The 25,954-nt window shown below is 46.6% G+C and overlaps 1 protein-coding gene and 1 long non-coding RNA gene across 3 annotated transcripts in view; one reads left to right on the plus strand and one right to left on the minus strand.

Moving 5' to 3' along the window:
* The window catches only part of CTNNA1 (catenin alpha 1), a 174,967-nt gene extending 164,286 nt beyond the window's left edge, over positions 1-10,681 (minus strand). Inside the window, exon 1 of one of the 2 annotated variants that reach the window (XM_070414893.1) lies at positions 10,663-10,681. The gene's annotated coding sequence lies outside the window, so the exon portion shown is untranslated. Of the gene's footprint in view, positions 1-10,327; positions 10,428-10,662 lie in introns of those variants that run through there. The other variant, XM_070414892.1, reaches the window with a different exon arrangement.
* LOC139010442 (uncharacterized) lies at positions 10,526-24,906 on the plus strand. Its single transcript, XR_011471518.1, has 3 exons — positions 10,526-10,760; positions 19,465-19,544; positions 24,568-24,906. It is a non-coding gene; the product is annotated as an uncharacterized lncRNA (long non-coding RNA).
* The last annotated feature ends 1,048 nt before the right edge of the window (positions 24,907-25,954 follow it).

The raw sequence follows: 25,954 nt of genomic DNA on the forward strand, positions 1-25,954 counted from the left end.
CCCCACCCCAGTGCACGGATGTCGTGCACCAGGCCTCTAGTAGACATATAATCAATGCCAAATTAGCAACAGCAAAAGATACCCTACCACATAACTCTTTGTTTACTAGAGGCCTAGTGCAGAAAAATTCATGCACTCGGGGCGGGAAGCCTCTCAGCCCAGCCTGCACTCTCTCACAATCCAGGACCCCTTGGGTAGGGTCTAGTCCCATCGCAGCATGGCTCTGGTTCCCCGGGCCTGTGGACCAGGAGGAGGGACCAAGATTCCCAGATCACAGCATGGCTCTGGTTCCCCGGAGCCTGCAGGCAGGAGGAGGGACCCAGAGGCCAGTCTGATGGCAGCATGGCTCCATTCCCACAGCTCCCTCCCACCGCCACACCGCAGGCAGCCGGGACCCAGGGGATCCAGGACTGACTTCCGCCACGCCAGCCGGGACCCTAGCCCGGTATTCGGTCGTCCATCCAGACGTTTAGGTCGTGACGGACCCTGGCTCTTTATATATTAGGATTATGACTTGTTAAGAATTTCTTCTTTTTTTAAAATTCTCTCCCCAGGTCTTCCTTGCTTACCATGTGTTCACTGTGCTGGAAGGTAAAGTGGCTACAAAGGAACCTAGTTCCTGCCCTCAAGGTTCCCACAGTTCAGCTGAAGGGGGGGAGGGAGAAAATAGGAGAAAAGCTCCATGATGTTGGATATGGCTATGATCTCTTAGATATGACACCAAAAGTACAGGCAACAAAAGAAAAAAATAAACTGGACTTGACAAAAAATTAAAACTTTTGTGCATCAAAGGACATTATCAGCAGGGTAAAAAGACAACCTATAAAATGGGAAAAAGTATTTGTAAATCATATATGATAAGGGATTAATATTCAGAATATTTTAGCCCAGCTGGTGTCACTCAGTGGTTGAGCATTGACCCATGAACCAGGGTCAATTACCAGGGCACCTGCCTGGGTTGCAGGCTCAATCCCCAGTAGGGGGCGTGCAGGAGGCAGCCAATCAATGATTCTCTCTCATCGTTGATGTGTCTATCTCTCTCTCCCTCTTCCTCTCCCTCTCCGTTCCTTTCTGAAATCAATGAAAACATTGTTTTAAATATTCAGATTATTTTTAAAACTCTTACAACTCAACAACTAAAAAATAAACTTTTTTGAGTCAAAGTGATAGGGAAAGGGGCACATAATAGTAATAGAACCAGAGTTGTTTAATGATTATTAATCTTACAGACCCTGGAAAACTGGAGGATGTGTTGCAAGAAGAAAAACAGGGCTATAAAAAGACACCTTGGAGTCCAGATGGGCCCATTTCTCAGAAAAGAAAATACATTTTGCCGAAACCGGTTTGGCTCAGTGGATAGAGCGTCGGCCTGCGGACTAGAGGGTCCCAGGTTCGATTCCGGTCAAGGGCATGTACCTGGGTTGCGGGCACATCCCCAGTAGGAGATGTGCAGGAGGCAGCTAATCGATGTTTCTCTCTCATCGATGTTTCCAACTCTCTATCTCTCTCCCTTCCTCTCTGTAAAAAATCAATAAAATATATTTTTTTAAAAAGAAAATACATTTTGAGAGCAGACCAAGGACAGGACACACTTTGACTTGACTGCTGGACTCTGACTCTCTCTGGGAGTTTCCCTCAGAAATGCTGACCATTCTCGGGACCCAGGAACATGTTGAGCTATGTTTAACATCATAGAAGATTAACTACCTTGTTAACGGATTTCAAGATCCTGGAAAGAGATGCACAGACCATGGACCCTGCAGCCTTTATACTGCCCCTCTTCCCCTTGTACATAGCCCTTCTTCCTTATCCCTATTCCTTATCCAATAAAAGAGAAACATGCAAATTGACCGTACCTCTGCTACACCCACAAGCCACGCCCACAGGCCACACCCACCAGCCAATCAGGAGCAACTATGCAAATAAACCCAACCAAGATGGTGGCAGCCACGGAGCTGGAGCAAACAGGAGGCTTGGGTTGCCCCTGGCGATGGAGGAAGCCAAGCTTCCCACCTGCCCTGGCCGGCTGTGGGCTCTGCTCAAGGCTACAAAGTTTCAATTATAGAAGATAAATAAATCCCAGATACCTACTTCCAGCCACTGTAGCCTCGGCTCAAGGAGGGTCTGGGAGCCTGGGTTGCCTGGGGCTGTGGCCAGACTGCAAACAGCCCTCAGCCCCTCACACAGGCTGGCCAGACACTCCAGTGGGGACCCCCACCCTGAAGGGGGTGTGACCAGCCTGCAAACAGCCCTCAGCCCCTCACCCAGACTGGCCAGGCACCCCAGCAGGGACCTCCACCCTGAAGGGGGTGTGACCAGCCTGCAAACAGCCCTCAGCCCTTCACCCAGGCTGGCCAGGCACCCCAGCGGGGACCCCCACCCTGAAGGGAGTGTTGCCAGCCTGAAAACAGCCCTCAACCCCTCACCCAGGCTGGCCACACACCTCCAGCAGGGACCCTCACCCCATAGGGGTGTGGCCGGCCTGCAAACCACCACAGGCCCCTCGCCCAGGCCACCCCACGCTCCAAGTGAACCCCCACCATGATCCGGGACACCCTTCAGGGCAAACCAGCCGGCCCCCACCCATGCACCAGGCCTCTGTCTATACTAATAAAAGGGTAATATGCTAATTAGACTGGGAGACCTTCCAGGAGACCTTCCGGACGTTCTTCTGGACAAAGCCATGGTGGCAGGGCTGAGGTAGAGGTGGTTAGAGGCCAAGAGGGGAGGGCAGTTGTGGGTGATCAGGCTGGTGGGGGGCGGGGCCACTAGGGGTAAGCAGACCAGCAGGGGGGCCAGTTGGGGGCAAGCAGGCCACCAGTGGGGGTCAGTTGGAGGTGATCAGGACCAGGGGGGGGGCAGTTTGGGGTGAGCAGGCCGGCAGGCAGAGTGGTTAGGGGCAATCAGGCAGGCAGGTGAGCGGTTAGGAGGCAGCAGTCTCGGATTGCGAGAGGGATGTCCGAATGCCGGTTTAGGCCCAATCCCTGTAAACCAGCAGCAGTGCACCCTTCGAGGGGTCCCAGACTGGAGAGGGTGCAGGCCGGGCTGAGGAACACCCCCTCTGCCGTGCACGAATTTCGTGCACCGGGCCACTAGTCTATAATAATAAAGGGATAATATGCTAATTAGACAGGATAGACCAGACATCCTTCCTGACAAAGTCGGGGGCATGGCCGGCCTGCAAACCACTCACGACCCCTCACCCAGGCCGGCCCCTCCCAGAGCAGGAACCCCCACCCCAATCGGGGGTGTGGCCGCCCTGCAAACCCCCAGCAGCCCCTCACCCAGCCGGCCCCACCCCCTAGCAGGGACCTCCCCACTCCAATCTGGGGCCCCCTTCAGGGCAAGCCAGCCAACTCCCACTTGTGCACCAGGTTTCTATCCTATATAATAAAAGGGTAATATGCAAATTGACCCTAACAGCAGAACGACCGCTGGACCAGTCACTATGAGGCACACTGACCACCTCTTGGTCCCCTTCCCTGGCCAGCAGGCTCCGATCGCCTGATGGCTACCCGTGGCGGGGGCGGGACTGGTGAGTGGGCAGGAACAGCTGACCTCTCGGTCCCTTCTCCTAGCCATCAAGCACTGATCACCCGATGGCCAATGGGGAACCAGGGATGGGTGGCAGCAGGGGGCAGTGCTGGCTGTGGGTATCTAGGGAAGATGGCCCTGATCGCAGGCCAGGCCTAGGGACTGTACCCACACACGAATTTCGTGTGCCAAGCCTATATATATATATATATATATATATATATATATATATCTCCAGCATATATATATATATATCCAGCAACCGGATGGCGGAATGACCAGAACGACTGGAACGACCAGTGGCTTTGACGCACACTGTGGCAGCCAATCAGCCTGATCCGGGCCCCAGTCGACCCTCCTCCCCCGATCGGTGGCTGGGCCGGCTGGCCAACCACCTGCAGCCCCTGCTCCCTGCCAGGCCCCCATCAGGGCTGGCCAGCCCGACCCCCCCTGTGCACAAGTTGTGCACCTGGCCTCTAGTCCCTATATAATCAGCCAGCTAATGGGGTATGGGAGAGCAGAATTTTTAGGATAACATGCTCTCTCCAAACTACCAGCATTATTGGAATAAACGCTCACATATGATTCAACCCTGTCTCTGCTTAATTTGGCTCAAGTAGTGGCAGGCAGCCTCAGAACTGTTTAGTGTCCATTATCAAAGGACATTATCAACAGGATAAAAAGACAACCTATAAAATGGGAGAAAATATTTGTATGTCATATATCTAATAAGAAATTAATATCCAATTGAAAGAACTCCTATAACTCAACAACAACAAAAACAACCAGATTAAATTAGGCAAAGGACTTGAATAGAGATTTCTTCAAAGAAAATATACAAATGGACAATAAACAAATTAAAAAATGCTCAACATCACTAATCATTAGAGAAAGGCTACTTTATTAACCGTTTGAGTCCCAAGCAGCGCAATCGCGATTGCGCTGCTTGGTATTTCTTGACATAAAATAAAACAAGCACTATCACGATGTTTGGGTCTTTTCGTATTCATTTAGAGAAAGCACGGTTGCGCTGTTTGGGATTCTTCGACAGTGTTTTCTCAATACCCCCTGGGACTCAAACGAATCGTATGTTTTCTCGACATAAAATCTCAGCAGCGCGATTGCGCTGCTTGGGACTCAAACGGTTAAATAAATAAATAAAACAAGTGTTGGTGAGCATGTGGAGAAATTGGAACCCTAATATAAATCTGGTAAAAATGTAAAGTGGAACAGCTACTGTGAAAACAGTATGGTAGTTCCTCAAAAATATAAGCATAAAATTATGATATGACCCAGAAATTCCACTTCTGGTAATATATTCGAAAGACTTAAAAGCAGGAATGCAAATACTTATTTGTACAATCATGTTCAGAGCAACATTCATAAGTGCCAAAAAGTGGAAGCAACCCAAGTGTCCATCAATAGATAAATAATGGAATATTATTCAGCCTTAAAAAGAAATTCTGACACATGCTACAACACAGGTGACCCTTAAAGGTATCATGCTAAGTAAAATAAGCCAGGTGCAAAAGTACAAATACTGTATAATGCACTTATATGAGGCACCTACAGTAGTCAAATTCAAGTAGGCAAAAAGTACAATTGTGGTTGCCAGGGGTTGGGGGACAGGAAATGGAAATTATTATTTAATGAATGCACATTTAAGCACACACAAAAAACAGGATATATGAGTGAGAATATCATAATCAGGTGCAAATTTTAGAATTTCAGATAAATTAAAGATCACTTTCAGCAATGATAACCAATGTCTCAATGAAAACAAACATGTTAATCAGCCTTGAGAGATGGACAGCATTTGTGTCAAAGAAGAATGGAACATCCCAGTACAAATGCCCAGCAAAGGACATGTAGCAACAATTTATAGTAGAAAATAGCCTAAAAAAGTAAGTTAGGGCCAGAATTTAGAAGACCTTGAGTGCCAATCTAAGAGCCTAACCAGTGCAACAACAAGATAGCAGTAAGTTTCTCAAATGAGAGTATTGCTTGTATGAAAAAGACAAAATGATTGAAGGGGAAGACAGGAAGAAATTCAACTAACTTCAGCAACTACTTACAGAGCAACCTTAATGTCTCAGTAAGTATTTGCAACCTTCAATAGCATACATACCTTCACTAGGGGAAAAAGAGGGGTGCTCCAGGCACAGAAAAAAATAAAAAGTGAAGGACGAGAAAGGGTTGGTAGTGACTGCAATGGAACAAAAAGGGATCCCTGGAGTACTGGTAATTTTCTGTTTCTTGATCTGGACGGTGGATATGGGTGGTATTCACTCAAATAATTCCTTAAGCAGGTACTCATGATTTGAATACTTTCTACATGTATATTATACTTCTATTTATGTTGTACTTGAATGTCTTAAAATTGTATCAAAATTAAAGGCCTAGCTCTGGCCAGTGATTCAATTGATTGGAGCGACATCCCGTGCACCGAAAGGTTGCAGGTTTGACTCCTGGTCAGGGCACATACCTAGGTTGCAGTTTAATGGACGTTTCTCTCTCACATTATTCTTTCTCTTTCTCTTTTTTTTTCTCTCTCCCCCCCGCCCCTCTCTCCCCTCCTCCCTCCCTTTCTTCTTAATGAAATCAATAAAAACAAATCCTCCAGTGAGGGTTGAAAAAAAATAAAGGCCTAGACCCCACTTCTAAAAAACCCCAGCTGGAAGTCATACTTTAAAAATATTTACCAAACAGTATAAAAGATGCAACCACAGAATTTGTACAAGGTACCTAAGAAGCACTGAGATCCAAGAAAAAACCCAGAGGTAGCCAAGTCTAAGGTGGGTTTTAAAGAATAAATGAGTTTGTCAGATGGATGAGGGGGAAAAGAGGGGTGCTCCAGGCACAGAAAGATATATATAAAAGGCAACAAACAGAACAATTTATCCAGAAAACAAGTAGTTTCATATATAAAAGAATAAAAGTTCTAAGATAAAAGGATAATCTAAACTAGAGTAAAAACATAGAGACTGGAAAAAAAGTATTTATATAAGATGGAGAAGAAGTCATCTTTGATTAGATCTGGATAGAAAGGAAGAGTGAAATGGACATGGTTCTCAATTTGCCCAAAACAGCAATATGGTATTTAAGGTCCTCCATAATCCGATTGTTTCCTCATCTACCATAGTCCCACCCACAAGCTATACTCCAGACAGAAAAGACTCTTTCCTCCTTCACTCAACAAAGTATCTAATTTGCACTCCACAACTCCTACTATGCCAAAGACTAAAAGCTATCCATCCCTCTCTTCAAGATGCTCACAGGCTCACTTAATAGCAGGAAAGGCAAAGACAGACATCAATAAATAGTATAGTACAATGGAGTACACCATCCGGTGAGAAGAGGTTTGTTACCAGAAAGTAAAGTGCCGATTTGAGTCCAGAGATATTACTAAGAGTTCATCGTGAAAATGATGGAATATAAATGGGGAAGGATGGTATTCTTGCAGGGTGCATCACTGAGGAAACAAGTTACAGATGAGCCTAGACCACCTACATCCAAACCATATTTAAGCCCTATCTCATTTCTCCAAAATACAGCTCCTTCATCTCTAACACCTTCACTACATCATCCAAGCTTAACTCCCTACTTCCACTTGTATACAAATACAAGCCCTGCAAGCACTAGTACTAGTGATCTTAAAAAGAAAATCAGAGCATGAAACGCTCTACAATGACTTCTTAGAGTAAAATCCAAACATGTGACCTGGCATTTCCTGGCAATCTCATGCAGGCCTCTCCTCACCCCAAAAGTATTCAAGCTACACGGGTCTTCTCTTAGGTCTCTAAACACATGGAGCTCTTTCCTGTCTCAGGACTTTTACACAGCACAGGACCAGAAGACCCTGTTTCCTCTGTTCAGATCTTCAATAGCATACATACCACCACCCTCAACAACCAGGTATGTCTGTATTGTTAAGTTCTCAAAGAAATTCCAGTGCCCTGCCAATTACTGATCTCCACCTCTGGTTTAGGTCTCCAGAAAAAAAGTGTCTCATTTTGGGCATGCTGAGTTTGAGAAGCCCCTGGAACACCCATGTAGTTCTCTTGTGCACAGCTGACCATGGGGTCAGGTAAGACCCTTTACTCAAAATAGAAACTTGGGCCCTAGCCAGTTTGACTCAGTGGACAGAGAGTCAGCCTGCCAGAGTGAAGGGTCCCAGGTTTGATTCCTGGTCAAGGACACATGCCTAGGTGGTGGGCTCGATCCTCAGTAGGGGGTGTGCAGGAGCAGCCGATCAATGATTCTCATAATTGATGTTTCTCTCTCTCTCTCCCTTCATATCTGAAATCAATAAATATATTATTTTTTACTTTTTTTAAAATGTGTTACTTTATTTTAAAAAAATAGAAACTTTGGGCCTCGCTGGTGTGGCTCAGTGGTTGAGTGGCAACCTTATGAACCAGAAGGTCAAGGTACAATACACAGTTGTGGGCTCGATCCCCAGTAGGTTGTGTGCAAGAGGCAGCCGATCAACGATTCTCTCTCATTATTGATGTTTCCTTTTCTCTCTCCCTCTCTAAAATCAATAAAAAAAATTTTTAAATAAAAAAATAGAAGCTTGGACTTTAGCATGTCAGTTTGATGACAGGAAGACTGTGCAGAGAAGTGATTCTCAACTTGGATGAAGAAGGCACCCCTTGCCGGAAGCCGGTCCATCTTTGCTGCTTGATACAGTCGCTACAGGAAAGAAACATCTGCACAGCATATGTTTCAAGGGACCTGGCATATATAGCATATTGTTCTTAATATGTTTGCTCTCCTTAGCGCCATGTGTTTTAACCAAGGTCACCTCTCCGAGAAAGGTTGTTTCCCCAGGTGGGGATCTTTCCCTGAGGTTAGGGAGGGGATACAACCCCTTAACTAAGTGCCAGGCAGGTAGTTAATCACTTTAACTACAAACAATCACGATTAAGCTACATAATCTTTACTCCCTGGAATGGAGATAAGAAATGCCCTAACCTCTGCAATAGAAATTGACAGGATTAAAATCGGCTGGTATAAATACGGATGTAACAAGACAATAAACATCAGATCCTCATCTGATCCTGATCAGTTCCTAACCAGAACTCCGACCAGAACTTTGGCTGGAGATCCTGGCTAGAGGTCCTGACTAGGCTGCTGATCAACTGAAGGCTGTCTTCGTGTCATTCCTTCTTTGCCAACTCCGTCCACACCTTTGGGGACCCCTGGACCCGCTGGGGTTGGACCCCAACAACCCCTGACCTCTAAGTCACTGTATGGAATGAGATGTTCCTCATGGGAGTGAGGGCAATGCCACATCAATGGTGTGAAGGGCTGAGATATACAGGATAGAATCCTAGCTATGAGTGGACTGGGGGGAGGGACGGGGGGAGAGAGCCAAGAGAAGGCGGCAAACCAGAAGACAGTCATATTACAATTCCACAGACTCCCATACACTTTTATACTTCCTCCCCTGACATAACTCTACTCGTTTTCATCCAGTTCAAATGCCACCCCCTCCTAGCTTTTCTGGCCTAATCCAAACAAAACTAGCCCCCGTCTTCGTACCTCTACAAGTTTCTCTTATTAGGTAAGATCTGACCCACACACAAGTTTCTCATCAGTACTGTTATGGCACTTAATGCGATCTGCCTGCCTTGCTCTACACCTGGGTGTGTGCCGTCCTGATCACACCGACAGCTTTGGGGTAGAGACAGTACCTTAATCATCTGTGGGCCCTTAAGAAAGGGGGGGGGGGGGTACTGTTTAACTTAATGAAAGTCAAGGAGGGCAAATAAGTGGGCAGAGATCATGGATAACTTCTCCTCTCTTATAAAACAAAAACAAAACATCGTTCCCTTCAACATAAATATGAAATACCCTTAGTTTTGTCGGAGACGTAACATATTCTCTTCTAAATTAGTGTTAACTTCGGTACAAACCAAACAAAAACGTTAAAAAGACGCCGGAGGACCAAAAGAGGGTGTCAGTCCTGGACTTGAGCCAGCCGCCGCCTGCATTACTGGGAAGCCATTCCTGCCAGGCCAAGGTGAGGCATTCAGTCGACATTTTTCCCAGCAAGTGCTTCACTCACACACACCCTCCTTTAAAAGTAAACAAAAAAAGCCTCTAACGCCCACCGGGAGAACTAGAACGAACCCGAGGTGAGAGTTTCACGAGCCCGAGAAATCGCCTCCGAGGGTTAACTCGGTCCCCGCCCGGTCCGCGCGGGTGTGGCGCGCCGGCCGCCGCCGACGGGTCGGGGAGAGAGCGAGCGCACGAACTTTCGCGCTCGCTCGAGCGGGGGAGGCGGCGTGCGGGCGTGCGGGCCCGGCGACGCCCCGGCCAGGTGACCGGGCAAGCTCGGGGGCGGCGACCACGGAAACCACAAACCACAATCACTTCCCCGGAAAACTCCGTTGCCGAACCTTCCCGTGCCGGGACCTACGCGCAGATTCCTCCCCAAAAGGCAGCCCAGGGGGCCAACGCGGGCCGGGCGCGCGCCCCGAGGCCACTTGAACAAAGTTTGGGAACCGGGAGAAACTTTCCCAAGAGGAAGAGCGGCGGCCGCGCGGTCGGGGCTGAGGCTCGCTGGGCTCCGCCGCCGTGGCCCCTCAACTTCCCGAGCCCCGGAACCGGCCGGCCCCGCCCGGCCGCCAGGGCCCAGGCCCGAGGCCCCGCCGGGGAAGCGGGCCGGCCGCGCCAACCGCGCCCGCCCGGAGCCCGATTCCCCGCGGTGTCGCGGAGGAGACGGCGCCCCACCCGAAGGGCCCCTCGGCCCCGCTAGGGAGCTCCCCGCCCAGCCAAGAGTTACCTGCGGCGAACGGGACGAGCGCAGGAAAATTCCCGAGGCTCCAAACTGACGGACGCCGCTTTGTCTCCCTCCCGTCCGGCTACGAGGAGGAAGTCGGCCGCCCGACGCCCCCGCCCCCGGCCCGCCCCCCACCCGTGGCCCCCGCCCCGCGGCCCGGGCGCCGCCCGCCCTTCCCGGCACCTCCCTCCGGCGCGCTCTTCCAGTCGCCTCCCGCCTTTGCCCTGCTTTCCCGGCCCTCGCTTTGGGGACCGAGCCCCCGACCGAGAGAGCTTGGAGACGCCGGGCCAGAACCGCCAAAAGGACCTCTTGAACCCCGCCCTTCACCCCGCAGTTACCTCATTCCAGGCCCCTAGCGGCTTCTCGGGCCGGGAGTGACCCCCAGAGGAAGGAGGAGCGGTGGTTCCTGGAACAGCGAGAGTGGGCGGGAGGGCAGGTGAGTCACCACTCGGCACACAGGTGAGTCTCCGGGCGCGGCCGGCGCAGGCCCCGTCCCTGGCTGGTGCTTCAAGGACCTGGGCACAGGCCTCTGAGGAGCCCCAGGCTCCCAGAAAGGTGCCCGAGGCCCACCCCGTTTCACGAGAGAAACGGAGGCCTCGCAGCTGGAGGCGGAGTGGCACAAGAACCGACCCTCGGGACCTCAGAATGCGAGGGGGAAGCCCTTCTGGAAATCATCCGCTCACTTGACGGACGAGGAAACCAAAAGGACCTAGCTTCTATCTCTGTCCCTCCCGCCATTTAGGGAATTTTATCCCCACTGTCTCCCGTACCTTCCTGGTGAGCGCTCAAAAGAACAAAACACACTCCAAAGCAAACAAAAAAATATTACATAGCCACTGTCAGCCCCGTAGGGTGATGAACAAGGTTGATTTCAGTATTGGGCTATAAATCCAAAATAATGCAAGGCAATAGCCACTGCTGACTTAGTACTGAGTACTGAGCAGGGTGCTGGGGAGACCTGCCCTCAGCATGTTCACCCTTTACCACTCACACCGCCCTCCTCCTCCCCCTGGGAAATGCAAACTCCTGGAAGCCAGGAGCTGTATCCCCTCTAGCACTCAGCACAATGCTCAGCCCCTAGGCCAGCGGTTCTCAACCTTCCTAATGCCGCGACCCTTTAATACAGTTCCTCATGTTGTGGTGACCCCCAATGTCATTGTTACAAATGGAACATAATTAAAGCATAGTGATTAATCACAAAACAATATGTAATTATATATGTGTTTTTCCAATGGTCTTAGGCGACCCCTGTGAAAGGGTCCTTCAACCCCCAAAGGGGTCACGACCCACACGTTGAGATTCCGGTCAAGGGCATGTACCTTGGTTGCGGGCACATCCCCAGTAGGGAGTGTGCAGGAGGCAGCTGATTGATGTTTCTCTCTCATGGGTGTTTCTAGCTCTCTATCCCTCCCCCTTCCTCTCTGTAAAAAAATCAAAATATATTTAAAAAAACAAAAAGAAGGTCAAAGTGGAGATAGGGGAGAGATGCAAGTAGATTTGGCGGGGGGGGGGGGGGGGGGGGGGGGGGGGGGGGGGCTTAACCTAATCTAGGGTTCAGTGACATAAGGAAGTGACCTTTATGCTCTGACCCACTCCATTTAGATGTTAATACTCATCTCCTCCACCAAAACTGCTTTTATCAAGATCCCTGATAACCTCCATGATGCCAAATCTAGTGGTCAGTCTCTGTCCATGGTTGACTTCATTTGATCATTCTCCTCCTTGAAATGCTGTCTTCACTGGGCCTCCAAGGCACCAGGCTATTCTGATTTTCCCCCAACCTCCCTCGCTGCAACTTCTTGGTCTCCTTAATCCTCCCAACCTGCAAATGGTAGAGCAGCAGTTCTCAAAGTGCAATCTGAGGACTCCTGAGATCTTTTCAGGGGGTAGTAAGGTAAAAACTATTTTTGTAAAAATACTAAAATACCAGTTGCCTTTTTCACTCCCAATCTTTCATGGTACACATTAGAGTGTTCCACAAGCTACATGATATATGATACCACATCTCATGAAATGCAGAAGCAAATACAAGAACCCAGCTACCTTTTCATTAAATGAGACATTAAAGAGATTCACAAAAATGCAAAACAATGACATCCCTCAATTTTATTTTCTTTTATAAAACATTGTTATTTTTCTTTTTAAAATGTTGTATGATAGCATGTAATAATAAACATTGATAAACTCACATTAACAAAAGCTCTTGAAGATCCTCTAAAATTTTTAAGAGTATTAAAGGACCTTGAGATCAAAAAGTTTAAAAACTGCTGTTAGAGTGTCCCACGCTCCATCCCTGGACCTCTTTTTCTGTCTGCCAGCAACCGTGTCTGTCTGCCATCTCATCCAGTCTGTATCTCATGTTTCTATGTCAACCTGAACCTTTCCCCTGAATTCTGAACTCCCATATCCAGCTCCTGACTTGGTCCCTCCCACTTGGATATCCAGTAGGCATCTAGGCATCTCACACTTTGTGTGTCTATATGTCCAAAACTGATTTCCTAATCTCTGTTTAAACTTGCTAATCCCACCGTTTCCTTATTTCATTAAATGGCAACTGAGTTTTTCTACTTGTTTAGGCCAAAAACTTTTGAGTTATCCAAAGTTTTCTTTCTCTCACACATTTCATGTCTGATTTCTCAGGACATTCTGTGCTTCTACCTTCAAAATATGTTCAGAATCCACCAACTTTTACCATCTCTGCAGTTACCATCCTGAATCAATCCAATATCCATCATTTAGCTTGAATTTCACAGGAACCTACTAACTGGTCTCCCCACTTCTGCCCTTGCTTCCCTCTGTCTAATTTCAATTCAATGACTGGGGAGATCCTATTAAAATGGAAATCAGAACATGTCACTCCTACTCTGCCAAAACCCTCCAATGACTCCTGTCTCACTTAGTAAATGGCAAGGTCCTTATAAGGGCCTCCAGAGCTCACCTGCCCCCTACACACTTCTCTGACACACTGGCCTCTTTACTATTCCTGGAACAGAGCAGGCAGGCTCTTACTTAGAGCCTTTACTTTCTACCTGGAATGCTCTCCTCCAAATAGCTGCCTGACTCACTCTCTCACCTCCCCCAGGTCTTTGCTCAGCTGTCGCTTTCTCATGGTGAGGCTTTCTCTTGGCCACCCTATCTAGAATTGTAACCCATTCCCCCCACATCCCATCCCTCCTTACTTGCTTTATATCCTCCTTAGGGTGTATCACCACCTGACATATAAAGTCATTATGTATATTTACTAGAGGCCAGGTGTACAAATTCATGCACCAATGGGGTCCCTCAGCCTGGCCTGCAGGATCGGGCCAAAACTGGCTCTCTGACATCCCCCAAGGTGTCATGGATTGCAAGAGGGTGCAGGCCAGGCCAAGGGACCCCACCCATCAGCCAGACCCCAGCAGCAAGCTAACCTACCAGTTGGAGCGTCTGCCCCCTGGTGGTCAGTACACATCATAGCGAGCAGTTGAGCGGCCTTAGCATATCATTAGCGTATTACACTTTGCGTGAACAGATGACCAGACATTTAGCATATTAGGCTTTTATTCTATAGGATTATTATATAGGATAGTCATATATAATCATATATATGAATATGTGTATGTCATATTTTTAATTTATTGTGTTCTCCTGTCTTCGTCCCACTAGAATTTAAGCCCCATAAGAGCTATAATTCTTGCCGAAACCTGTTTGGCTCAGTGGATAGAGCATCGGCCTGCGGACTGAAGGGTCCCAGGTTCGATTCCGGTCAAGGGCATGTACCTTGGTTGTGGGCACATCCCCAGTAGGGGGTGTGCAGGAGGCAGATGATCGATGTTTCTCTCTCATCGATGTTTCTAACTCTCTGTCTCTCTCCCTTCCTCTCTGTGAAAAATCAATAAAATATTTTTTTTTTTTAAAAAGAGCTAGAATTCTTGTTTGTTTTGTTCAGTGCTATGTCCCTGGTGCCTAGAATAGTGCCTGGCACATTAGCAGGTCTCTCAATCAATATTAGTTAAATGAATGAAAAAATTAGTAAATGGGATCTAGAAAAGCCATTGACAAGGTGGATAGGGAGGGAAGGAAAGGGTTCTATTCTAAACAAGCACATTTGAAGGCCCTGAGTCCCATTCTAGGAAAAGAAGTTCTGTAATTCTGGAGCTGGTGAGGTAGGCAGAAGCCAGACTAGACAGGGTTTTATAAGGCTTTAGACTTCATTGTGAGGGAAAACCACAAAGAATTTTAAACAAAGAAATAACATGACCATATTTTGTTTTTTTTAATTCACTTTGAAAAACAGATTGTAAAGCAATACACATAATATTCCTTTTATGTTTAAACAATGAATACATATTTGTTTTAATGCTTTTCTCTCATAGCAGCTGAGCCATTTAAAACATATCATCTGTTCAAAACCTCCAGTTCTTCCCATCTCACTCTGAATAAAATTTATATTATCTTTCCCAGCAACTCAGACCCATCTTTGGCTTTTTCCCTCCATCTTTCCACTCTAATCCACACTGGGGTCCTAGACATTCCTATGACACATCAAGCACTTTCCTGCCTCAGAGCCTTTACATTTCCAGTTCCCTCTGCTTGAAATGGTCGTCTCCCTCTTATACATTTTCCCCCTTAGCTCACTCCATGGCTTACTTCAGATTTCTGCTCAAATGTCACCTTGTCCTAAAGGCTTTCCCTTATCACCTTTGTAAAATAATATTAGCGCCAACTTCCCTTCCCTCCCTTCTCATTGTGTTTCTTTACCCTACTGTACTTCATAGCATTTGTCATCACCTAATACATTATATGCTTATTTATTTATGTATTTATGTATTTATTGCTGTTTTCCCCAATGGAATATAGTATCATTAAAGCAGATATTTTTCTCTTCTGTTCACTGTTGTGATTCCAGCACCTAGAACTGTGCCTGGCAGGTAACAGATTCTCAGTTGAATGAATAGTTACATGTCTGCAAGGATACTCAGCTAAGTATGACAGTGGTTAAATGCAGGAGGGAATAGAGGGACTTTTAGGTTTACTGTATATAGAATAGTATCTACACTAATAAAAGAGAAACATGGTAATTGGTGTACGACCGCTACCCTTCCCATTGGCTAATCAGCGTATCCTTATGCAAATTAACTGTCAGCCAAGATGGCGGCCGGCAGCCATGCACTGAAGTGAGCAGGGAGACTTGCTTCCTCCAGGAACTGCAGACTCCAACATTCCCCGCCTCACTTGCCGGACTCTCAACTGCAACTCTAAGCAACTATTACTATGTTGCAAATAAGAAGCTAAACAAAACAGGCTTTCAGTCAGCCCCGGACTGCAACATTGTATCCATGTTTTCAGCAGCGAGGCCTCAGAGCTAAAGCTGGCCCAGAATAAAAAAAAAAAAAAAAAGAAAACAAGGAGCAGTTGGGAGCTTTTAGTCAACTGCCAGCGGGAAAACAGCCCTCAGCCCCTCACCCAGCCTGGCCAGGCACCCCAGTGGGGACCCCCACCCTGATCCAGGACACCCTTCAGGGCAAACCAGCCAGCCCCTACCCGTGCACCAGGCCTCTATTCTATATAGTAAAAGGGTAATATGCCTCCCAGCACCGGGATCAGCAGAGCAGTGAGGCTCCCGGCACCGGGATCAGCGTGATCAGGGGGCAGCGCCCAAACCCCCTGATCAGCCCTGCTTTGTGCCTGATAGGGGGGGAGCTCCCCAATCCCCCGATTGCCCTGCGGCTCTGTGTGTGACAGGGTGCAGTGCACCAACCCCCTGATCGGCCCTGCTCTGTGTGTGACAGGGTAGAACCATAACCTCTCCATCAGCCCTGCCCTGAGTGTGACAGTGGTGGCGCCCCAACCCCCTGATCGGCCCTGCTCTGTGTGTGACAGGGTAGAACCATAACCTCTCCATTGGCCCTGCCCCGAGTGTGACAGTGGTGGCGCCCCAACCCCCTGATCAGCCCTGTTCTGTGGGTAATAGAGGGTGGCGCCCCAAACCCCCTCCACGGGCCTTGCTCTGTGTGTGACAGGGTGCAGCCCCCAACCCCTTGATCCGCCCTGCTCTGTGAGTGACAGGGAGCAGCGCCTCAACCCCCTGATTGGCCCTGCTCTGTGAGTGACAGGGGGCAGCGCCCCAACCCCCTGATCGGCCCTGCTCTGTGTGTGACAGGGGGTGGCGTCGCAACCTCCCCATTGACCCTGCCTTGAGTGTGACAGGGGGCGGTGCCCCAACCCCCCAATCAGTCTATCCTGAGCGTGACTGAGGGTAGCATTGCAACCTCCCAATCCGCCCTGCTCTGTGCATGATGGGGCGGCGCCCCAACTCCCCAATCAGCCCTGCTCTGAGCCCAACCAGGGGCTGCACCTAGGGATTGGGCCTGCCCTCTGCTACCCAGGAGCAGGCCTAAGCCAGCAGGTCGTTATCTCTTGAGGGGTCCCAGACTGTGAGAGGGCACAGGCCGGGCTGGGGGACCCCCCTCCCCCCGCCGAGTGCACAAATTTTTGTGCACCGGGCCTCTAGTATAATATATTAAGTGTTATGGGATGGGGAAAAAGCAGATAGATTTGGAAGCTATGCAAAAGGACAAAGGATCCTCAGCCTTACAAGTGGATTGGATATAAAAGTTTCAGACTTGATCAGCTGAGGAAATAGTGGTGCCATTTACCCAGATGGAGAGCCCTGGAGGTAACGCGCATAGGGGTGGAGGGTGGAAAACAATGTAGACAGAGGGCTATTTTTGGTCATGCTTAGTTTTAGTGCCTACCAAACCTCTAAGAGGAGATGGCCTGTAGACAGGGGTATGTCCAGATCTGACCTCAGTGGAGCTAGAATTGTGGGAGTCACCTGCACCTGGGGAATATACGGCAAGAAGAGGTGGAGCCAAGGACCAACATCCAAGAAGAAGAGGAGCCAGAACAGGAGACTGAATTCCCCTCTGCAACCCAGATCCCTCATCTCCTTTCCTAAAATGCACCAAATCCTTTCCCACAGTCAGGGTCTTTGCATTTACTGTACCTATTACTTGAAAATCATTTTGCCCTAACTCTTCAGCTTGCCTCCTTCTTACTCTGTTTTTTTTTTTTAATTAAATATTTCACTTAACGTCTTATATATTGGATTTTTTAAGACTATTTATATTGGGGTTTTTTCCAACCTATAAGCCATTTTAAAGATTTTATTTTTATTTTTTAGAGCAAAATTGAGAAGAAGATACAGAGATCTCCCATATAACCCATGTCCCCACACATGCATGGCCTCCCCCATTACCATCCCCCACCAGAGTAGTACATTTGTTTAGACTGATGAACCTATTGACACATCATAATCGCCCAAAGTCCATAGTTTATGTTCATTCTTGTACATCAACCAGTTGGGACTGCCGGAAGCCGGTCCATCCTTGCTGCTTGACACAGTCGCTACAGGAAAGAAACATCTGCACAGCATATGTTTCAAGGGACCTGGCATATATAGCATATTGTTGTTAATATGTTTGCTCTCCTTAGCGCCATGTGTTTTAACCAAGGTCACCTCTCCGAGAAAGGTTGTTTCCCCAGGTGGGGATCTTTCCCTGAGGTTAGGGAGGAGATACAACCCCTTAATTAAGTGTCAGGCGGGTAGTTAAGCTACATAATCTTTACTCCCTGGAATGGAGATAAGAAACACCCTAACCTTTGTAATAGAAATTGACAGGATTAAAATCGGCTGGTATAAATATAGATGTAATAAGACAATAAACATCAGATCATCATCAGATCCTGATCAGATCTTAACCAGAGCTTGGCTGGAGTTCCTAACCAGAACTTTGGCTGGAGATCCTGGCTAGAGGTCCTGACTAGGCTGCTGATCAACTGAAGGCTGTCCTCGTGTCATTCCTTCTTCGCCGACTCCGTCCACACCTTTGGGGACCCCTGGACCTGCTGGGGTTGGACTCCAGCATGGGACAAATGTGTAATAACACTGCCCTAAAAATCTTCTGTGCTCTGCCTGTTTGTCACTCTACACCATTTCTCATTCTTCAGGGCCAATTTTGATACTATCTGGTCAAAGAGGCCTTCCCTAACCACACTCCCCCACATCCCAGTAATTCTCCACCACATTACTGAATTTCTAATCTTTATAGCATTCACCCCTTTTTAGAATTGTCTTGTTTGCCTACTGGTTTACTTTCTGTCTCCTACATTAGACCATAAGCTCCAGGAAGACAGGAATTTTGTCCTACTTTTTCACTTCTCTACTCCTATAATTTAATACAATGCCTGGAACATAAAATGTACTTTAAAACTATTTGCAGAAAGAATGAATGGCCATGGATATAGGAGGAAAAAACATGTCATTGAAACCAAGGACTTAGTCACTAATCTCAAATGATGACATCTGGGTTGAAACTTCAGGTTTCAATTTACTTCAGGTTACTGAACATAGTGCACATAATCACGAGAGATAAGCTGCACCGAGAATGTCAAGGGGGAGAAAAAAAAAACTAAAAAAGTAAATCAGCAAGACTTTATGTAATATTCTAAAAAATAACACAATGTCACAATTCAATAAAGATGAATATTAGATATTCTCTACATTATGAGGGCTTCATTATTACTTATATACATTGTGTTGTTAAATAGCTTTACTGTTTACAAAGCACTCTTCTGAATGTGACCTCATTTGAGTCACTCCACAATTCTTCTGGAAGGTAGAATCAAAATGAGTGAAGACCCAAGAATGAAGAAGATGAGAACTGACTTGGAAGCTTTAGTATGAAAAATTGGAAAATTTTTACCTCTTGTTGTGACCATGAAATGATGAGCATCCATCCCTTCTCCCATTAAGTTCCAAAGAAGAAATCAAAGAAACTCTTGTCTTAGCCTGGGAAAAGCCAACAAAGAAGGTCAGATTTGGACAAGAGTCAATAAACCAGAATGGGACCACATCGTAGTCAAAAGCAATTGGTTGCCCGGTGACCCTGGTTGCCTTTCAGTTACTTTCTGATGGGTTGGGGGGAAAGCAGTAAAGCCTGCCCATCCTGGCAGTTTTATTTATTAGCTTAGCTAACATTAGGGTATTTTCCTCATTTCTGTGTAGCTCAGTAATGCACAACTCTGACTGCACATTAGAATCACCATGAGAGCTTATCCTATATAATAAAAGCCTAATATGCAAATTGTCTCCTCAGGCAGTCGTTCAACCAGGAGATCGGGAGTTCACTCGCTCACTATGATGTGCACTGACCACCAGGGGGCAGCGCGGAACATGGTGAGCATCACTGCAACTTCTCGCTGGCTACCTGGGGGCTGGGGTAACAGGGATGGAGATGTGGTGAGAATGCAGGGTGTCCACCAAGCTTGCTCTCATTCCCCATTACCCTCCCCTAGGACATCAGGGCTCATGCACTGGGAAAGTCTCACTCCCCCCCCCCCCCCCCCCAGCCTGTGCTCAGCTGCTGGGCACCCGCAAGGATCCCGCCCCACAACCACGCAGCATCTTCTGGGTGAGCCAGGCCGCAGCCGCTGAGACCACAGGGGCCAGTCAGGCTCCCTGTGGGTTTGCACAGGAGCCAGTCTGCAAGGCCAGCTGGGAGAGAGCACACTGCCCACCCCGCTTCTGTGCGGCACCATTGGGTGGCCCAGAGGCCCATGCTGCACCCCAACCTGCGGCATCCAGCCGTGCTTACTGCATCTCCATGTGGGGACTCGGGCGGAGTGGGACACATAGGGGGCCAGGGGCCCAGGTGCTGCCCAGGGCCCAGAGGTCAGCTGGGACCTGCCCTTCCACATCAAACACTTGCGCTTCGATCACTGGCCAGGCCTAGGGACCTTACCTGTGCACTAATTTTGTGCACCAGTCCTCTAGTCTATATATATATATATATATATATATATAAAAGGCTAATATGCAAAGTGTCCTCTCAGGAGTTTGACTGCTACCTATGATGTGCGCTGATCACCAGGGGGTGGCGCAAAATGAAGGAAGGCCCTGATCAGCCCTGATTACCAGCCAGGCCTAGGGACCTTACCCATGCACGAATTTCATGCACTGGGCCTCTAGTTAAAATATGATATACAGAGACCACCCCCAGAGGTTCCTTTCAATTGTTGTTAAGTAGGGACTAGACATTTTAAAAAAATGTATTGATTTTAAAAAGAGAGGAAGGGAGAAGGAGAGAGAAATACATTGATTTTTTTGTTCCACTTATTTATGCATTCATTCATTGATTTTTTTAAGAAATTTTATGTGCAATCTTCAGTAGTTTTTTTTTAAATATATTTTTATTGACTTCAGAGAGGAAGGGAGAGGGAAGAGAGTAATACAAACATTAACAATGTGAGAGAATCATTGATTACCTCCTGCAGGCCCTCTACTGGGGATCAAGCCCACAACCCAGGCATGTGCCCTTGACTGGAATCGAACCCAGGACCCTTCAGTCCACAGGCCGAAGCTCTATCCACTAAGCCAAACCAGCTAGGGCCATTGGTTGATTCTTGTATGTGTCCTATGTGGGGATTGAACCCACAACCTTGGAGTATTGGGGCAATGCTCTAGGTTAGGGACTACGAATTTTTAAAATCTTAGCATCCCTGGGTGATCCTAATGTGCATCCAGAGTTGAGAATCACTGATACCTACTCTAAGCTTGAGCCTGAAAACAAAGTAAAATATACTTAACACTCATTCATTAATTCACTTGCTCATACAATATTATTTTAACACTCAATGACTAAAAGTAATAATAGCTCATATTTGTCAAGTCTTCGGTACATGCCAGGCTCTGTGCTAAGAGCTACACATTTTATCCAAGCCTTTTACCAATCCTAAGGTAGTTACTATTGCATTCCTCATCCTGTAAACTCGAAAACAGGATCAGGTCACACTGGGAGTTTGTGGCAGTGCTGGAACCTAGATCTGCCAGAATTCAGAACCAGGCTCTTCACCACCCCGACTTAGCCTCTGAAATGTCAATGGCTTTCTGAAAATCTTTGTTGAAAAAGCCACATTTAAAATAGTTTCCATGTCAAAACTATACCGTGACTGAGGTAATTTAAATGTCTGGTTTATGCTGTATACATTATGTCTTTTTGCACAGCTTTAAGCAGTTTGACAAGGGGTTAGTTGGGAGCTTTTGGCGTGGAGGTAGGAGTAGGAATGGAGAGGGGCTTATTTCCCTTCCAGGCCTCTTCTAATAGAGAATGCTGTTGGTTTTAACCAGTGAGTTAAGTTTTATTTATTTATTTTTTTAAATTAAATCTTTATTGTTCAGATTACATTTGTTCCTCTTTTTTTTCCCCCATAACTCCCCTCCTCCCAGTTTCCGCCCCACCCTCCGCCCTCACTCCCCACCCACTGTCCTCATCCATAGGTGCACCATTTTTGTCCAGTCTCTTCCCGCATCTCCCACTCCCCTTTCCCCCCCAAGAATAGTCAGTCCATTCCCTTTCTATGTCCCTGATTCATTATAATCACCAGTTCATTCTGTACATCAGATTATTTATTCACTTGATTCTTAGATTCACTTGTTGATAGATGCATGTTTGTTGTTCACAATTTGTATCTTTACCTTTTTCTTCTTCCTCTTCTTAAAGGATACCTTTCAGTATTTCGTATAATACTGGTTTAGTGGTGATGAACTCCTTTAGCTTTTCCTTATCTGTGAAGCTCTTTATCTGACCTTCAATTCTGAATGATAGCTTTGCTGGATAAAGTAATCTTGGTTGTAGGTTCTTGGTATCCATCACTTTGAATATTTCTTGCCATTCCCTTCTGGCCTGCAAAGTTTCTGTTGAGAAATCAGCTGACAGTCGTATGGGTATTCCCTTGTAGGTAATTGAGCCTCCTTCTCTTGCTGCTTTTAAGATTCTCTCATTGTCTTTTGCTCTTGGCATTTTAATTATGATGTGTCTTAGTGTGGTCCTCTTTGGATTCCTTTTGTTTGGGGTTCTCTGTGCTTCTTGGACCTGTAAGTCCATTTCTTTCACCAGGTGGGGGAAGTTTTCTGCCATTATTTCTTCAAATAGGTTTTCAATATCTTGCTGTCTCTCATCTTCTGGCACCCCTATAATTCTGATATTAGTGTGCTTGAAGCTGTCCCAGAGGCTCCTTACACTATCTTCGTATTTTCGGATTCTTTTTTCATTTTGCTTTTCCGGTTGGGTGTTTTTTGCTTCTTCGCATTTCAAATCTTTGACTTGATTCTTGCGCTCCTCTGGTCTGCTGTTGGGTGTCTGTATAATATTCTTTATTTCAGTCAGTGAATGCTTAATTTCTAGTTGGTTCTTTATCACAACATCGAGGGTCTCATTAGATTTCTTGAGGCTCTCATCAAGTTTATCGGCATTTTCTAGCAAATTATTGAAAGCCCTCAAAAGTGCGTTTTTTAGCTCTATATCCTCCATTTCTGTCATGTTTTTTTGTCTCCGCATTTTTTATGCTTTCTTGGTGCACCCCTTTGTGGTCTTTGTGTGCAGTCTTGTTGTAGTTAAGCCTTAATTGTTGTTGGCAATACTAGGGGTGCATTGACCTCCAGGCTAACTGGCTATGAGAGTCAGCTGTGTCTGCAGTGGGAGAGCTTCTGTGCTGAATCTCTAGCCTTTGCCTGAGGCTATTCAGCAAATGCCTCTGTGCAGGGCTTGGGCAGGGCGGGTCCCAGGGGATCTACAGGGCGGGCAGAGCGAGCAGTTATGGCTGCTCTCAGTTCTGTCCCCAGCGGCTCTGCAACCGCTGCAAACCTCGGAGAGAAAGCTGCCTTCCCGCTTCTCCCGTTTGAGTCTGGGTCCCTAGAGACTCACCCGGATCTGAAGCTCAGAGTCTGAAACTCCCTCCCAATTGAAAACAACAACCGCGCCCTCCGCCGCCGGCCCGCTCCACATGCACTTCGCACCTTAGTATTTCACCTCCGCACTGCACCTCCTCTGAGTCTCCGTATGGATTTCTCTTTCCTTCTAGTTGTAGAATCTCTCCTCAGCCAGCCTTCCTGTGGTTCTGGGTGATGTCCGTTCCGTCTTTTAGTTGTATTTTTGAAGTGGTTGTTCGAGGCAGCAAACTCCGGCATTAACCTATGCCGCCATCTTGGTTCTCTCTTTGTTACTTCGCCACTAGCAGTCCCTTGATCAAACTAGACAAGGAGAATACATTCTGTGGGCCACTCACAACACAGCACTGTCAGGAATTGTTCATCAACGATGTCCAGGAAGGCTCAGGAAGAGATCCAAGGAAGGGCTTAGTGCAGCCGTGGCCTGGGGAGAAGAGCAAAGGAATTCTACGATGGCAGAGACAGGCTCTTTGCTCATTGTTTTAAAGGACGACGGAGAAACAGCAGCGGGTGGGGAGTCGTTCTCTTCACGCAGGAGTGTATGGCGGCAGGTAGAAACGCGGCGTTAGTTAAGGGAGGGGGGCTGGGGACAGGTGAGCATGGAGCCTCGCTGTGGTCTGCCCATAGCTCTTTTGACTCAGGAGGCTTCAGTGAGTTAAGTTTTAAATGAAAGAACCAAACTTATTCCACCCTGCGTGGCTCAGTGGTTGTGCGTCAACCTATGAACCAGGAGGTCACGCTTCAATTCCTGGTCAGGGCACATGCCTGGGTTGTGAGCTTAATCCCCAGTGTGGGGCGTGCAGGAGGCAGCCAATCAATAATTCTCATCAATGATGTTTCTCTCTCTCTTCCCCCCCTTTCCTCTCTGAAATCAATTTAAAAAAAAAAAAAAAACAAACTCAAGTCCTTGACACTTACGAAAATTGTGTAAGGGTTTCTTTATTCACGTTATTCTTCTTCCCTACAGAAAATGAAATCAACATTTAGTTCTTAAAACCAATCAGCAGTAGGTGTTCATGATTCTTTCCTCTCTCATATGATCAAAGATATGTACAGAAAAACAAACACTTCCCGCCCTTTCATGCTCATATTTTTGTTGATAACAATGGAGAAAGAGAACCTAAAAGGAAAAAGTTACACTGTGGCAACCAAGCAAAATTATATGTAAAAAGAAATATTTTTAAAAGGGGAGGAGGCTGGAGGAATGGGATTGTGCTTTATTCGTCTCTTTCAAGTATCAGTAGGCTTTATTATGGAAACTTGATTCTTTGTATTCACCATTCTAAAAATTCCCTTTTTGTCTGGCATTTTTAGATTTTTGTAGGCATATGGAAAGTGCTATCAAAATAATAATTGTTACATTGTAATATAAACTTAATTTCATTAATACCCTTTAGATCTCAGATGTATTGGTAAGTGAATTATTTGTCTCCATTGATTGCTTCTGTTGCATAACAATTTTTCTAAATTCCAGGAAACTTTGAGAAAAAGACAACCTGTTGGAACACAGCAGAGAGATACACCATTCAGGAATCTTTACATGCCCCTTACGTTCCCATATGGGCATTCTGAATACAGAAGAAAAAGTGGAAAGAAGAAAAGCTGGGGCCATCTTTGTTTTGGGTTTACCCAGGGTGAATTTGATTCTGGGTTGACTGGAGTCAGAGTTGAATAGGCTCTGGGATTTCTGGACTCCATGAGCTCACAGTGGAATCTGGCATTATATTCTGTCCTGGCTCCCTCCATCAGTTCTGACCAGTCCTGTTTCTTAATTTATTTAATCACAATAAATCGTTCTTCTGTTTGCCTGTGAGTCTGGCAAGACCAGCCCATCCATCACAGAAGGCTATTGTCCTATTCATTCATTCATCCATTTATTTGCTCATTCGACCAATATTTTTGAGCACCTACTATGTGACATTCATTGTATTAGACTCTAGCAATACAGTAGTGGGCAGCCCTCATGAAATTTACATTCTAGAGAGAGGGAGGAAGACAGTAAGAAAAAATTAAATGAACAATATGATTTCAAATAGGCATAAGTGCTAAGAGTGATAGAAAGGAGGCGTGATCATATAGGTAGAGGGGTAAGGAATGACTTCACTGAAAAGGTGATGTTTGAGCTGAGACTTGAATGACTAGAATGAGCTCTGTGATGGGGCAGAATATCCCAGAGCAGGAAATAACAAGTGAAAAGTCCCTAGGGTAGGAATAAAGAACAGAAGAAAGGCCAGTGTGCTGAGAGGTAGTAAATGAGGAAAACAATAGTACTTGATGAGGTCAGAAAAGTATGTAGGTAGTATGGAGTTTGGGATGTCCTTTAAGAGCAATGGGAAACCCCTGGGGATTAAACAGTGCAGTTAACATGATCTTATTTGCATTTTTAAAGGGTTACTTTGCTGTATTGGGAATGAAGTATAAGGGAATGTGAGTGAGTGCTTGCCATTCATTCATTCATTTATTCATCTATTCAAAAATATTGAGTGCCTAATTGCCAGGCAGTGTGCCAAGCTCTGGGAAATCATGATGGGCAAAACATCATTCTTCCCCTCAAGGAGCTTACAAGACAGCTGGAGAGAGACAGAGAAGTATGTAGGCTCTTATAAAATAATGAGCTAAGTGCTATGCTGGAAGTAATCTCCATGTGTTATGGGAGGCATTCATTCATTCATTCATTTAGTAAATATTTATGTGCCAAGCTCTTGGGATGCAGTGGTGAGCTAAACAGACAAGGCACATACCCCCATGGTGTTTACAGATTAGTAGAGGAGACGGGCGTTAATTAAATACTCTCCCAGACCTATCATTATCCTTTGTGATATGAACTATGAATGGAAAATAATGTGAGAATGTGTAAGAGG

This window comes from Myotis yumanensis, unplaced genomic scaffold (genome assembly GCF_028538775.1).
Source record: "Myotis yumanensis isolate MYYU_CA2020_CCGP unplaced genomic scaffold, mMyoYum1.0.hap1 SCAF_5, whole genome shotgun sequence".
Taxonomy (NCBI): domain Eukaryota; kingdom Metazoa; phylum Chordata; class Mammalia; order Chiroptera; family Vespertilionidae; genus Myotis; species Myotis yumanensis.